The sequence below is a fragment of the Taeniopygia guttata genome, chromosome 3, assembly GCF_048771995.1.
Source record: "Taeniopygia guttata chromosome 3, bTaeGut7.mat, whole genome shotgun sequence".
In the NCBI taxonomy this organism is placed as follows: Eukaryota; Metazoa; Chordata; class Aves; order Passeriformes; family Estrildidae; genus Taeniopygia; species Taeniopygia guttata.
Window position 1 is genome coordinate 89,296,179 of NC_133027.1, and position 9,669 is coordinate 89,305,847.

At 42.7% G+C, this 9,669-nt stretch overlaps 1 long non-coding RNA gene across 8 annotated transcripts in view; it reads left to right on the top strand.

The window, feature by feature from the left end:
- The window catches only part of LOC115494452 (uncharacterized), a 443,660-nt gene that overhangs the window by 419,051 nt on the left and 14,940 nt on the right, over positions 1 to 9,669 (top strand). The window contains exon 9 of one of the 8 annotated variants that reach the window (XR_012055206.1): positions 4,157 to 4,348. The exons of the other annotated variants lie outside the window; for them this stretch is intronic. This is a non-coding gene — a long non-coding RNA (uncharacterized lncRNA). The remainder of the gene's footprint in view (positions 1 to 4,156; positions 4,349 to 9,669) is intronic. 8 annotated transcript variants of the gene reach the window in all.

Below are 9,669 nucleotides of genomic sequence, written 5' to 3' on the forward strand. Positions count from 1 at the left end.
TTAATGGCAAGGCAGCTACTGAGACTGTGGGCTGTCCCAGGCAAAGCCTGCATGTTCTCTTTTCATACCCATGCCCCAGCATGAATTATATCATGTTCATATTCAGCCTCTCACCATCAGAGACCAACAAAGTGGTTTGGGTTGGGATCTCCTCTTTCAGGCCATAAACATATGATCCAGCCACCCCATAAAGTACATTCCTCCAGCCTTCCATGAATTCTCAGGCATAGCTGTGGCATGCAGCAGGGCTTGAGTCTGGTCCCTGCAGCTGGAGAAATCCTGCCCAGCACAGCTCTAAGGCACGGTGTGAAACACACACTGGAACTTCACTGGTGAGTTTTCCTCTGCTGCAGTCACAACTTCCATTCTTTTTCTAAAATAGTGGATACTGTGCTGTCCCCCTGTTTCCATGCAGGGATTCAGGGACAAAGCTCACTGAAAGCCACAGCTTGCTGAGGTGGGAGGTGCAGGATGGAAGTCAGGGCACTAGTGGGATGGGCACCTCCCTGGCAACTCCTCCCCTGCCAGGAGTGCTGCAGCCTTGTGCACTTGATCCTTTAATTGGCCCATGTGCAGGCTGGACAGCTCTCTCTTTATTATTGTTATTATTATGCAATCAGACACTACTTACCTTCAGAATGTGCTGGAGATGCACTATTTATACAGAAACCATGTATGCCGAGACCCATTTTCTCCATTGTGATTGCAGATAATATGGAAAGCTCTGCTTTGATTCATTAGTAGAGCAAAAGACACAGGATTATTTGGTATAATTCACAGCAATTCAAAATGCATATATTTTCATACCACTTGGGCTGGTAACTCAAGCTTTGCTGTAGTACTGTCATCTTAAAATTGGGGTGGTGCCTTTTATTCACTGGAACAGGACAACCTGGAAGGTCATTAAGTGTGGGATTTCTGTGCAGTGTTTGTAAAACTGCTCAGAGCTCAGGAGGATCCCTGGCACCTCCAGAGCCCTCAGAGTGAAGGGGAACAAACAAGATGAAAACTTGTTTTTATACAATCATAGAATAGTTTGGGCTGGATGGGAGCCTTGACAATGGTCCAGTTCCAACCCCCAAAAAAGAGAAAAAAAATCTAAGGAATTTTGTTTCTTGGGTTGAAAAATAGAACCACTGAGTTAATTTTAATGAGTTCATTTTGTTTATGACAAAAGTATTCTTTAGTATTTCTTCTGGATAAAATTTTGTGCTGCATATACTCTGTGTTGTTTTCTGACAAGGCGAGTAAGCAAAACTCCTCAGATAATTTCAAAGTGTGGGTACAGATTTTTTTGTAAAAATGCAGATGGCAATTTCTGACAGCCATTTACAGTCTTTTCACCCAAGCATCATGTGCACATAGACCTCACCACCCTCACAGCAAGCCTTGTCCACTGGAGACAGGATTTAAAATATCACTGCTTAAGTGATTAAACTTACCTTACACTCCTGAGACCACCATGTGGGGGTTTATCCTTTTCTCCTTTCACTACTCATCTCTCTGGGACTTTGCTGGACACTGTGGAGTATTTTCCCACCTCTGGAAATCAGCTGTATAATTTACATGTCTAATTTCATTTGCTTGGTGACCAGGGCTTTTCTTTTAGTACCATGAATTAAAATGTTCCAGTTGTAACCTGCAAATCTTCCTCAGTCCATCTTGGGAAAAGACAATGTGGTCAGACAAGCTTTTCACTCAGTTCCCAGCTTCTCCCACCTCTAAACCTGAGGTCACCCATGTACCTGATTTCCCAACTCAACCTCTCTAATCAGTTACATATTTTTAAATAATTGTCTGAAAAAATGGTCAGAAATTATGAAGATCATTACCAGTGAGAAGCTGCCTTAACTGCTGCCATTCCCCCACGTATGTATTTGCTTCCCTGTATTAACACCTGAAATGTCTGGGAAAAAAATTTAAACATGGCCAAACTGCATTTAATGCAGGAGCTTTCACACCTCTGGGCTCTGTATTTATATTAGCTCTGTCATGTTTCTTTCTTGTACTGACCTGGAGAAGAGGATTTTTTTTTTTCTTATCTGATTAAAAGGTTGTCTGTCATGATGTGGTTATTGCAGCACAAAATATTGTCTAAAACTTGACCCTGAACAAATTTTGTACAAGGACAGTTTACCCCAGAATTCCAAAGGAGGTGAAATCCTTCTCATGCTCTCCAAAGAGAGCTGCTTGGAGTAAATAAAACTGGGGTGAGTCTGAAAATCCATCACGGAGCCTCAATTTTAAATGCAGTCTCTGATCCTGGCTGAAGCCACTCTGCTCCTAGTGTTACTCCACTGTACTTGGAGTTTAGCATGAGTTAAAGTGGATTTTCATTGATGGGCGAGTCAGAAATTTAAAAATTACATGTAATAATCATTCAAGCTTCCAGTGTTGCTTGAAAAACATTCAAGGTACTAGTAGCTTTATCAAATGACAATTGCTCAGTGAGTGTTGCCAACCAAAAAGAGGAATGAATTAGGACCTTCACAAATTTCCCATCCCCTTCCATTTACATTGTCCATGAACTGGCTGATTTTTCTTCTTTTTTTTTTTTTTTTTTTTTCCCATTACACATAATTATTCCCAAAGTCTTTTGTGGAGGGAGGATATCTTTTCCTTCCTCTGAGACATGGTACTTCTGAAGCAGACAAGAGGTGTTGTGCTCACAGACTGCTTACATGGGGCTGGTTCTTTTCCCTAATTGAATGGATGTGACTTAGGGAAGTTTCTCCATTTAAGTTAGTTGTGTTATTTGTTCAGAACATCTCACTGCAAATATTTTAAGTGTTCTGGTTCATTCACTGTTAGAATGGCTGGAGGTAGCAGATGCAATCCCTGGCTCGTTGAAATGCACAGGAAATATTTCATATGGCAGTGCAGGACTTTATTCTTCCAAAATGCAGAATCCTTAGTTAAGGGCTCAAGTGTAAAAGATTTACTCACTCTGCTGAGTCCCGCATCTGCCACTGCTCGTGGGCCCTTTATGAGCAGTTACCTGAACTCCTCCCCACCACTGTAAACAGGAACTTTCACTCTGGTAACTTTTTAAGAGCGGTAGTTAAAAAAAAAAAAAAAAAAAAAAAAAAAAAAAGAGAACGTAAAGAACTGCTTTTTTAAACTGTCCTTTTAAAGTCGAGTGCCTGAAGCAGCCCTGGCCAAAGGGAGGGCTGGGTTGTTGTTTTTTTAGCGAGACACAAAGCCAGAAGGGCTCTGTTCTCACATGCTAATGAAGCCCAAGGTGACAGGAATTTGGCAGAGCCTGATCCCAGCAGCTGCGGGCCAGGATGGAACTGGCCAGGGCATTACACTGAAGCATCACTGAACACAAACCTACAGCCTGCTCCTTGAACTTAATCAGAAATTATTCCAGTGCCAAATGCCCTCACTATAGCCCAGGTTTTTGGCAAAGTGTTTTTCAGATTAAGCGATAAATATTTTGGGAATTTAAGAGCAGTGTCCAGAGCCTGGACCATTTGCTTTCTTTCCAGAAATACTTTGGAGGTGCTCAGTGCCCAGTGAGCTTCCAGGGTGAATTGTCAGTAAAGGGTACACTCACCCAGAGGAGATACATTTCAGAGCACTTGTGCTGTGCATCATGAGGGATCATCTTCAAACTTTACCAGTGCTTCAAGAAAGAAAAATAAGAAAAACTATCAGAGCAAATTATAAATTTTTTGATAAATATAAAAGCAAATTTTTGAAGTTCAGCTCTTGTACACCAACCTCATCCCTCTGAGGCAGAAACACAATTGCCCCACATCCAAATCAGTGGGGCTGCTCTGAATCCCAGTTTGGGGATGCTCTGACCAATCAGGTGCCACCAGAGCGATGTGTCTGTCCCAGGAGTGCCACTCACTGCACTGGGCACAGGATGATGTGCCCACAAGTAGCTCCTGCAAAGTAAAGCCAAACAGAAAGACCAACCTCTGCCAGGCCAGGTGATTTATTTACCTTCAAGTGAAACATGGCTGTTCTTTGCCACTTCTTTCTGGACAGGAATTCAGCTCTGCATTTTAACAGAAAACAACGGAAATAAAACATTTTCAGGTGAGGGGAGAAATTTCAAGTTCCTTAAAATTACTGTGAAATCAATAAGTAAACAAACACAGGGTGTGCTATTCCGTCACCTCACTTCCGTTTTTTTCCCCCCTAGAAAGCCATTTCCAGCTGGATTTTCCCCAAGATGTTAATATTGTGCTGGGTTTAATGCTGACTGAAGCAAGGTAGCAAGCAGTTATTGCAGGCCTGACATGCCTGTTCTGCCAGGGAACAGCGTGAGCTTTCAACTCAGAAAACAAGGTGAACTTTGTTGGGTCATCAATCTGCTTTTGCCTGCCTTGGCCAGGTATGTGCTCACAACGAGGATGACTTTAATTCGGGATCAATTTATTTGTACTTTCCTTAGTCAAGGCCTGAGTGGCAAGGGTTGAAAATGTTCAACCCCAAGGTTTTGGGGTTTTTTTCTGGAAAACAAGTTCTTCTTTTGAAGAACTGGTCTGAAGTTTGTCGTGGTAGCTTTGTAGGCAGTTTGCTCAGAGAGCTGATGTTCCTGATTGTGAAACTAGAAGCTGAAACATTTTAAACAGAGCCAGGCAAAGGCAATCTTTCAATTTTCTGCTTCCTAGAGTGTGCTTGCAAAGGACAACTACTCTTTAGTTGTTCCTCTTCAGCATGAATTCCTGTTCCATCTCCTTCATTCCTCAGATCTAGTCCTCATATCAGAGGCAGAAATACAGCTCTGTGTCACTGTAATGTGACAAAGAACCAGCACTGAAAATGGGCTTTAAATGCTGCCACTATGTTGATTTAGTTGGATTTTGCCTGAGAAATAATATGCAAATTAAAGCATTAGTCATAAGGGTGCACCATACTTAAAAATATACCTTTAATGCTCAGGGTCCAAACATTCCTGTTTTCTGTTTCAAATACTTCATTAGCTCTATTTCCCCTTGTTTTTCTTTCTTTAAGCCCGATGCTGCTCCTAGGATGTGTGTGCTTGTATTTGTGTGCATGTGTAGGCCCATGATTGTTTCTACTGCTAAAGCTGGCAACGTAGCTACTGTTTTCCAAGCTCAGTTACTATTTTGGCAAACCATGGGTATTTAGGGATATGAAAACTGCTCAACCGCCTTAAGGAAAAAAATTCCATAGGTTTTTGTTTCCATACTTTCCAGTTTTCCACTCATCAGTTGCAGGCTCGTGTTGAAAAATGTCTTTCAGTGTCAAAACATCTGAAGAGCAAATACCAGCAGTGGGGAGCAAGTTCACTCTCTCTGAGCAGGACTGGCTGCTACAAGGGAATAAATAACAAATAACACAAGCAGATGCAGATGAATATTAACTAATACCAAAGCACACCTACCCCTCTGAATTGCTTTCTCTGTTCACATTCTTGCCATTTGAGCAGCAGGGCAGCACCAGCTCTCCTTACATATTGCAGCCTGAGAAAACAGCTCCAAAGGGCCAAAAGAAGCAAATAAAATGTATTCGTTATTATGGCTGACCTTAGGCAGGCAGTATGTGGAGCTGCGGGAATCATTCACGGAATCTCTGATTATAAGTATGGTGATAACTGGTAAGACTGTGCTGAACTACTGTGAAACAATTCAGGTAGTCAGCAAACAGGGCTAATTGCTAGTTTGGGGGAGATTATGGGTAATTTACTGCCCACTGAGGGCTTCTACCTAAAAATAAGCTTTTTTTTTTTTTCTCCCTTTGGACAGTACTTGCATGTTAATGTAGAATTCCTGATGCAATTACATGTGAAGAGGACATTCAGATGCACTTCCATAAATGCCCTTCTGCTTCTCAATTACATTAACTGTCTTTGTAGATCCTTTGATAGAAATCATATTCTTCACTTTTTTTTAAATAGCGAACAGGCGCTGAGCTAGACTTTGCTGTTATCCAAGATGTCCCGATCAAAGGGCTGAGGGTAACACAATAAACACAAGGCAAGAAACTCCTGGTGGTTTCCAACACAAACTAACGGGGAAGTGTCAAGCGAGCAGCTACTGACAATTCCAGCCCGAAACCAAATGTTCATGTGTGAAACTCCACCTTTGAGAAGGAAGAACAAACACCCACAGAGTGTTTTGGTTATAATTACTTCATTTAAGGGGAAAAAGAAAAAAGTGCTGGATTCGGTTTGCTGAAGTCAAGACATTAATATTTTTGGCATGTAAAGATGTAAACCAAATGTTTAAATGAAATGTCATCCCCTGGGTTCACATTTGCCCACTGAACTATGGTGCACACCCTCCACAGACCTTCATACAATACACATTTTTCAGTTCATTGAAGAAGGCCCCCGCTGCTTCTCAAGGAAAACTAACTTGCAGAAGCAAAATAAATACTGGCATGGCACTGCAGCAGCAGAGCCTCAGAGCACAGATGTGCAGCACTGCCGGTTTTTCCATCAGATAAGGAGCATCCAGACATAATCACTACAGTGTCTGGGACGCAGCACACGCTGCGGCGCTGCCCAAGTATGGCCTGACAGACACATGCAGGGAGTGCTCAGGCTGGGAGGCAAGGAGCTGACAGCACTGCAGAGCAGGCCTGTTATGTCTATAGCCAAATGTTTGTGTAACTTAGCCTGGGCTTTGAAATAGCCTCCGAAATCAGGGCACAAATGGAGCTTTGTGAGGAGCTGTCAGGGATGTACCTGCTGCACGGGGACCTTGGCTGGAGGAGGGGCAGCCTGGAACTGTCACACTGGGAAGCTTCTGTCATCCCCCATCCAGCCCGCGGGGCTGCTACAGGGCTGCTCCTGGAGAAAAACTTTATACACATACACATACACATACACATACGCATACACACATACATACGTACACATATATATATATATATATATATACACACACATGTGTACGTACATACATATATATATACATATATATACACGCATGTGAAGGTCAGCAAGATGATTAGAGGGGTGCAGCACCCCTATGAGGAAAGGCTGAGCGAATTGGGGTTGTCCAGCCTGGAAAAGAGAAGTCTTTGGAGTCACCTAATTGTGGCCTTCCAGTACTTTTGAAGGGAGCCTGCAATGGAACATGGAGAAAGACAATTTCCAAGGGCCTGGTGTGACAGGACAAGGGGAAATGGCTTCAAATGGAGAGGAGGTTTAAATTGGCTATAAGGAGAAAAAATCTTCTCTGTGAGGATGGGGAGGCCTGGCACAGGTTGCCCAGAGCAGCTGTGGCTGCCCCATCCCTGAAAGTGTCCAAGGCCAGGTTGGACAGGGCTTGGAGCAACCTGGGACAGTGGAAGGTGGAAACTTGAGATGAATTTTAAAGTCCCTTCCAACCCAAACCAGTCTGTGATTCTGTGATATAAGTGTCTATTTATATCTACATATACACACACACAGAGAAATTCATACAGAAATACACACACACACATATATATATTATATATATTTGGCCTCATATTTAATTGTGGGCCCTCGCCCTAACTGCACTGTGGCATGCAAAGGGTTACTTCTGGCTGCTTTTAGGCAAGACACCTCTAAAAAAGAAAAAAAAAGTAAATGTAACCCTACAGAAATACAGCTCCCTGGGTCTGTGGTAGTTCCTATTAAGATATACAAAGTATCTTAGCAAGGGAAAATTTAAGTTACATACAACACATGATTTTAAGTACAGAAATATTGATGGAGCAGGGTGGGGGGGGTGGGGGGGGACGGACAAGTATTTTTTTAGCTCTAATTTATGGCTGAGCAGCTTCATTTTAGGTACTTCATGGGAATATTTTAAACCAAGCCTGCATAATATTAAAATAAGTTAAAATGTATGTAAAATTTATGAGAGCATGTCAGGTGCAATGCTTGATAAAGTAAGTTTAATGCTTCAGAATTTTTTTCTTCAGGCAGAGAAAGCTGAATCCTGCAATTCTAGGTTACAGTATAATTTTAGAAATTCTTTTCCATTATACCATTCTTTTATTAATGAGATCCAACCCAATTTAACAAAAAGAGGTAAATTCCTAAAGAGTTTGTGGAAAGTCCTCAGCAGGTTGGAAGCTGGGAGTGTGTGATAAAAGGTGGTATTCTCCTGTTCATAGGATCTATTCCATTTTACAAAAACACAGAGGAAATCAATTCACAACAAACTTTCCAAGGGTGCCTCCCCAGTGTGGTTTTCCTCCTGGAAATGCCGCCTGGCTCCGTGAGCAAACAAAAGCTTTGGCAGTTGACAGGGGCTGTATATCACTTTGAAAACTCTTCATTTACCGGGGGTGTGTCATATTGCTTCATTGTGTGACACTCCCAATTATCGTGACAGAGCCAAGTGACAAAGTACTGTCACCCCACTGCAAATCCAGAGCAGCTTCTTTCCATTTTTCTGCCTGGTCATGGGAATGTCACTGAGCCAGTACAAAGGAGCAGCAGGAGCTGCAAACAAGGGCTCCAATGGCTGCAAACTGCTCTCCTCTATTAAAAATTCAGCTCCTTGGCAATATTAAATCTGAATTTACTTCCATCAAACAGAAACTTAGCATATCTCATTCTTCCATTATAAAATATTGACATCAGGAACAGTGAATCCTGAAATTAAGATTATAGATGAAAACTATGTGCTTGGTAATTATAATTTTTTTTCTTTGTTATTATTGCTTTCCTCTGAGGATTGCACAGGCTGTTGCAAACAGTAATGAAGTTAGCATGCAATGCCAATGCAAAGTGTGCTGCAAAGTTATTCCTTCCCTCATTATGGATGAGGGAGGCGAGACAGCAGGAGGAGGGAGATTTCCCCAGCCAAACCCGCACACGGGCGGGACAGCCCCACCCTCATGTCTTAATCAGCATCCCTGGTGAGGAGACCCTCAGTGCCATCTTGTTTCTGTCTCCTTTTGTTCTGCCATTTCCCTGGGATTTTTTAGGTCTGTACTGGAGCTCAGAGCTATTAATATCAATGACACTTTTTTTGTCAGAAACCAAGCAGACGGTTCACAAAGCCTTTCACTGCCCTGTCTTGCAACGCTCTCAATTAACCAGAGCACTGGAAAACACAGTTCCAGGGTAGAAATGTCCAGCCCCTCATCCCAACAGCCCTTCTTGAGGCCTGACACCACAGTATGAAAAGATCAACAAGCTGGCCAGCCTGCAGTGGGATAACCCTTTGGTTCCTGCCTATGGAGACAGCCTGTGGCTTGGGATGGCTTCCACCACAAGAGCCATGCTGAAATTCCCACCTGGCTGATGAACTTAGTCCTGGCTGGTGCCTCTCTCCGAGGTGACCACACAGAGAGGTCCCACTTGGTTGGATGGAGTTGTTTGAGGGCCTCCTCCACATCCTCTTGAACCCTGCTCGTGGCCTGCAGATGTTCTGGAGGAGCGTGATGCATCCCAGGTGCGACATCACAGACTGAGTCTGTCTCATGTGCTTCCTACGAAAATCAATCCATGTCAATAAAGTGGCCACCCTCCTCCCACTGTGCTTGCAGAGGTTCAAAGCAAGACCAATTACTCTTAAAGTGGAATTGTCAGGTGTCAGATGAGAACAGAGAAGTTGAAGCATTATGTATAGAAACAGATTTATTTAGAGGACTTGAAGAATTTGTTTTGCTATCAACAGGTCTATAAGAAGCGCTTTTATAGTACAGTCTAATAGAAACTTGCAAAATGATAGGGGGATATTGTTTGGGGTTATTTTTTTT